At 29.3% G+C, this 6575-nt stretch overlaps 1 pseudogene; it reads right to left on the bottom strand.

The window, feature by feature from the left end:
• Nucleotides 1-3031: 3031 nt before the first annotated feature.
• LOC105645478 (cytochrome P450 726A27 pseudogene) lies at nt 3032-6207 on the bottom strand (annotated as a pseudogene).
• Between the last annotated feature and the right edge of the window lie 368 nt (nt 6208-6575).

Below are 6575 nucleotides of genomic sequence, written 5' to 3'. Positions count from 1 at the left end.
TTTGTATAACATATGCGGAAGCATCATATAATCACATTTACACTTATATTGGTTACAACCAAGTCCAAACAAACAATGGAAGGGAAATGGAGAAAGGGAGTTAAGTTATTTTGTTAAGGTTAGTTTTTTTATTTATCAGCAAATAAAATTTTATTTTATTAAATAAACATATCCAGAAAAAACTTAGCAAAATCAACGAACTATACCTACACCAATAGGCCTATAAATACACTCAAGCCTACTTGAAACATTAAGTGAAACAACCTGGAAAACCTCACAAAAAAAAAAAAAAAAAAAAAAGAATATAAATTTCTCTTGAGATAAGAAAAAATGAATTTAAAACCAAAACTGAATCAAATCAAAGTACCCATGAAAGTTAAAAATTAATTATGACCCAATCCTCATATATCCAAACTAAATAACCTTTGTTCTTTTCCTTTGATTAAAACTACCTAACTGAAACATAATTATATCCATGCCAAAAAAGGTTCTACATAAATTACTCCTTCTTTATGTTGAGAATCTGGGCCCTAGGAGCAATTAATCAAATCCAATTCAATTATTTATTTAATATTGGGCTTATAATGAGTTGGGCTTACCTTTAACACAAAATGGCTTAAGCCATTTTGGTTGGTTCACCCTTCACATTATATGCCATTTCATTTAGTTGTATTTATTCGATGTGGGATTACCCACATATTCCAACACTCCCCCCTCAAGTGGGACTACCCACTTGACAAGCATACGATGGCCCAACACATGGGTCCATCAGGGTACGACCCAACACGGGAACTTCTCTCATACAGGTTCGGGTCCCAGGCTTTGATACCATGTTGAGAATCTGGGCCTAGGAGCAATTAATCAAATTCAATTCAATTATTTATTTAATATTGGGTTTATAATGAGTTGGGCTTACCTTTAACACAAAATGGCCTAAACCATTTTGGTTGGTTCACCCTTCACATTATATGCCATTTCATTTAGTTGTATTTATTCGATGTGGGATTACCCACATATTCCAACACTTTATCTAGGTTATTTGCAAAACTATTTCTTTCTCTATTAACGTGTTTGAATTGGAAGGAAGGCAAGGAACCAAGAAGAAAATCAAGCCTATTGAAATTGAACCACCATCTCCAAGGGCGATGTTCATGTTGAGAAATTCAGCTCAAGACAACTCTATAATCCATCTTAAAGAATAATTGGGATTTTGGTAAACTCTGAATGAGTATAAATCTCAACAACTTTTAACAAAGCGAATAACTCAACCGTGTTTGACTCTTTTGAATCGATAGATTCACAAAAAACACATAAAACAAACCCTTGCGAAATTTCTCAAGACACATCCAATAACTGTTGGGCCAGGCTTTCTTAGGGCAGACCCATCTGTGTAGAATTTATTAAAAGCCCTTCTTGAGGAGGATCCCAACATTTTGGAATTACTGGCAACACCACTTGAAAAACATTACTCTTTGACACTAACAAAGGATACATAATCTAATCATTTTGTTAACGTTAGTAACTAATAGCATTAGTAAAATATTTTTTATTTCGGGTTATCAAAATTCTAATACCACGATTTTAATTATGATAAAAAGAATGATATTGTTTTGTTTTACAGAGTGATGTTTTACAAGTTTAATGTTATTTATTATCTAATCTTTTATCCCTACCAATCCTATCTATAGTATATATTCAATGGGAATGGAGAGGAGAATATTAGAATTGACAAAAATACCATTTACTGATCTATAGATTGACAAAAATAACTTTAAGACTTTTTAATTTTATTGGTCAGAAGAATAAAGGTGACTTAATGAGGATTGGTTGTATTAGTTTCTTGTCTAAATCTAAATTCTATTTGCTAGTAAAATAGACTAATTATCATTACAAGATATTATAGTTATATGTTTTAATTTAGTAAGTTGATTGTGGAGCGAGAAACTTAACTTCATTAAAATTTATTGAATAGAATATTATCTATACATACATAAATTAATATTATATATATATATATATATATATATATATATATATATATATTTGAACAAATATAAAAAATTTAATCTTAAATTTTGAAAAGGTAAAAAATTATAATAAATCAAATACAACTTAAATGATAAATATTGATATTATATATATTATAAATATTAATAAACGCGATATTAGTAAATTTATATACTTTATATTTTTCTTTGATTTTGTCAACATATTGTCATTATTTTTATTGTATTTTTATATTTATATATCTGTGAAACTATAAATTACAGTAACAAAATAAACAAATAATTTTTAGTCTGCTAACTATCATTATTTATGCTTATAATTTTTTATAAATATTGATTTAACTATTTTTTTTCTAATAAATTTTATTTTTTATTAATCTTTTAAAGTGTCAACTAGTATAATTCATGCTTATCATATTCTTTTATTTGATTAATTTTTCTACTTTTGCAATATATTGTATGTGAAAAACTAACTCACGGCTATGTATAACGAGTATACATGCAATTTACGTTCATAAAAGCTAGTAAAATTAAAAGCTATGAACATATTGTTTCAAAAAAAAAAAATAGTGACAAAAATCAAATAAATTTATAAAATGAAAGAATGAAATAATAAAAATTTTAGTTAATTTAATACAAAATTATTGGATTAATTAATAGGTTAGATATTTTAAAAATTGTAGAATTTTATTTATAAATCTTATATATCATTCTTATATTTCTAGACCTCTTTTATTTATTACATTTTGGATACTTATGAAAGACCCTATTTATGTGAAAACTATTGTCTTCAAACTTTTATGTTGTCTTTGCCATAGCCAATTTCTTTTTTATTTATGTGAAAAACTACATTTTGAATACTTAACCAATTTCTAGACCTTGTATGACAAATGTCATATATGAGATTTCAATTTTAACAAAATGTCAAAAAAGAATACAAATTAAGATAATAATAATTTTGGTCAAAAAATTTTAAATTATTACATAAAAAACACAACGTTTAATCTCTAGAAAAGGTATTGAAATTAAGGATGATATGGAATAGAAATCAATTCAAGGTCTACTTTTCTTTTCATAACTCCTCCAAAAGCAACATTCATATCGAGATTCTCTTCATTTACTCCTTTAGGAAATTTCCAGTCAAAATGAATTAGTAAATTTGCAAGGAAACTTTCAACATTAGCCATACCTAATGTACTTCCAGTGCATGCTCTTTTTCCTGCACCAAATGGAAGATATTAAAAATCATTACCCTTATAGTCAATTGAACTATCAATAAATCTCTCGATCGGGATTGAATCTCTCAGGTTCACTCCAAAGTTTAGGATCTCTTCCGAGTGCACATACATTAACCAAAACTCGAGTATCAGGATAAACATCATATCCACTAACTTTAGTCTTTTCCTTACAAACCCTTGGAAGTAGTAAAAGTGCAGGGTGTAATCTCATTGTTTCTTTAATAATTAAACTTCAACCATTTTAATCCTTGAAGTTCTACTTCCTCAATGTATCCTTTTTCACCAAAGAAACTCCGCAACTCTTCTTGTGCTTTTTCATTACTTCTGGTTTCCTCATCAACTCTGCCATTGCCTATTCTGTAGTTTTTGAGGATGTGTCAGTTCCACCCACAAAACATCCTGCAATTAGTAAAATTTTTTAATTTTGTGAATTTTAAAGTCATATGGAGAAGTGCAAGTACCATCAGTTGAAACTTGAAATGCCAATAAGAGCTTAATTAAATTCTTGAAAAGAGGAGCATATTACAATAATTGCTGCTTTGATGGAGACATCTGTTACAGGAACTTCAAGATTTCCACTTTGTTGAAGATCCAAAAGAACATCAAGAAGATTATTAGCTAATTGGCTCTGATCGACATTCTCGGAAGAGGCCGCCTACCTGTTAACTTTATGCTCTTGCAAGATATCTTCAAGAATCTCATCTGTTTCACAATGCAATTTACAACTTCTAGACCGTTCCCTTTTGACTGAAGGAAGCCACTTTAAGGAAGGAAAGTTATCAGCTATGCTAACACTTGTTCCTGATTCTATTATACCATCGATAACTTTTAACAACGCTTCTTGATTTTTGCTTGTATGACCTACAGCATTTCTTGCAATTATAGAATTCGTCAAAGAAAATAAAGTTTTGATTAAGATTAACAGAACTTCCTTCTTTTGAACGCAAAAATTTTACAAAATCTGCAACTTCTTCTCTTACTGATTGAAAGGACCGAACTCGTTTTGCGCTTAATAATTCCAGCGTGCAAAATTTTCTCATTTGCCTCCATTGATCTCTGTATGACCCTAAAAAAAAAAAAGAGAGAATTTTCTGTTCCATAATTCAAAAAACTATTTGGTTATGATGAGTGATTAATTATGCCATAACTGCATATTAAATTTATAATATAATACAATGTAAGCATAATTAATATAATATGTAAGATCTTATAGTTATGATTAATAATTATTCCTAATTTTATGATTAATTAATAGTACACACCTGCAAGAAATACTAAAAATTGCTAGATTAATTATTTGTGTATGAGCAAATAAAAGTTGTCTCATCTTTTGATCTAGCTAAAAAAGGAGCAAGATCAAGTTGTTTCAAACATGGAGACACCAAAGCAAACTTGAGTCATTTTATCAGCCAAAATAAAAAGAATAGGATTTTCATTGGATGAACTAAAACAATTCGCCTTTACTAATTCCATTATGGTCTAGTACGTCTCTTTCTATATTTTTTTCAACTATCGAGAAAGAGGAATTCGAACATGGATTCATTATTAAGTCATAAATGTATACCCTTATCACTATTTTATATTTTGGTGTACATACCTTTTTCTACTATAGTTGATCCTCGGTAATCTACTTAAATTGTGGCTGTAAAAGTATTTATCAAGGAGGTGTAAATTTGAGTATTCAAAAGTATTTGTTATACTGTGATAACACAATTCACTTGTACCATTTGTTATAGCAGGACTGTGATAAAACCAGTTCATTTATAATTGAAATTAAGAATTTGAGAGTAGATTTCAACTTTTTAATGTAATTGTCGTAAAAAAGAAATGGCATTGCTTATAAATATAGATAGATCTAATTAAGAGGGTAAAGCAAATAAATATTATACTTGTGTTATTTTTTGTGAATTATTTGATTAAAGGATCTATTTTTCATAGCTAAGACTAATCTTGTTTGCCTGTAAAAGCCTTTTACATTATAATCTTAGACGCACAAAACCATATTTTTTTTCCCCTCAATTTCAATTCAAATTTATTGACGTTTGACAATAGCAATGCTGAATTAGTCTAAGTCCATTTTATTAGCAGTCATGTCATCTAAAAATTGGAAATTACATTATAAATGAGTATATACTCCTTCTAATTCTCTTTTATATAGACACAACTAACTTTGCATAGAAATTAAAAAATTAATTTAATTGAATTTTCTCACAAAATCTTTTCTATTTTGTTCCCAATATTGCATTAATTGAATGTTTAAAGAGAAAGTCAAACATCTCATGTCAATATATTTCCATAAACACATTCAATGACCTACACACATAATTGAAGGACGGATTACAGCAAAATCGCATCCAATTTTTTTGTTAATTAACACCACCTGTTATACATTTCATAAAGAAAGTATGACACAATTTTGTAAAAATGTGCACATTTCATTCTTTTTTGGCAAAATCTTTTATAATTGTACCATTTGTTAACATAACTTTTATAATAGTTTTTATAGGTTGAAGTAGTTTTTTTTTTTCTTTTTTCTTTGGTAAAAACTAGAGAACAAGGCTCTAAGTAAACATTGAAATTCTAGTATAAGAAACACCTATACTATCATGAAGAAGCCATTCTGCCATTCCAGAAGGCGATTGTATGAGAAGATGAGTCCTGAACGGATAGATTCTTGCACTTCTAGAAAGATAGTCCGCACAATGGTTCACTTCTCTGTAAACATGTTTGTTCACACAACTTGAGGGAGGAAGTATAGCTGCAATACAAGCAAGAACCAAGTTAGGCAAGAATAAATTAAATTTATCCCACCTCCATACACCATTCTCAACATAATCCACAACTAAATCATCCCTTATAGTCATAGGAATATCTAAAATAGCCACTTGGATCAGAGGGGCATCTTCCAAAACCCATATATCTTTCCAAAATTTAGTTTTAAGGCCATTACCAATATTATACATAAAGCAACTTGAAAGATGCTCCCAAGAATTAATAACACCTTTCCAAAGAATGGAGTTTTTTTCTTTTGAGAGGAATCTATGGAAACCAAATCCTGCTGCACTTTATATTTGGTTTTAAGGTTAGGAAATCTATGGAAACCAAATCTATGCGTACTAGGAAATTTGGTAAGAAATTAATGGCTATTAAAGTGGATCTTGAGAAGGCTTATGATCAAGTCAGATGGTGCTTTCCACAGGACTCTTTGTTGGATATTAGTTTGCTTGAGGTGTTTATAGATGCTATTATGAGGTGCATTACCACTCCTTCTATGCAGGTTTCTTGGAATGGCAGTGTCTCTGATAAATTTAGGCTTTCTCGGGGGCTCAGA

The sequence above is a fragment of the Jatropha curcas genome, chromosome 7, assembly GCF_041381405.1.
Source record: "Jatropha curcas cultivar XTBG-Jc1 chromosome 7, XTBG_Jcur_1.0, whole genome shotgun sequence".
Lineage (NCBI taxonomy): Eukaryota > Viridiplantae > Streptophyta > Magnoliopsida > Malpighiales > Euphorbiaceae > Jatropha > Jatropha curcas.
Note: the sequence above shows the minus strand (reverse complement) of the source record. Positions and strands in the feature narration are given on the sequence as shown.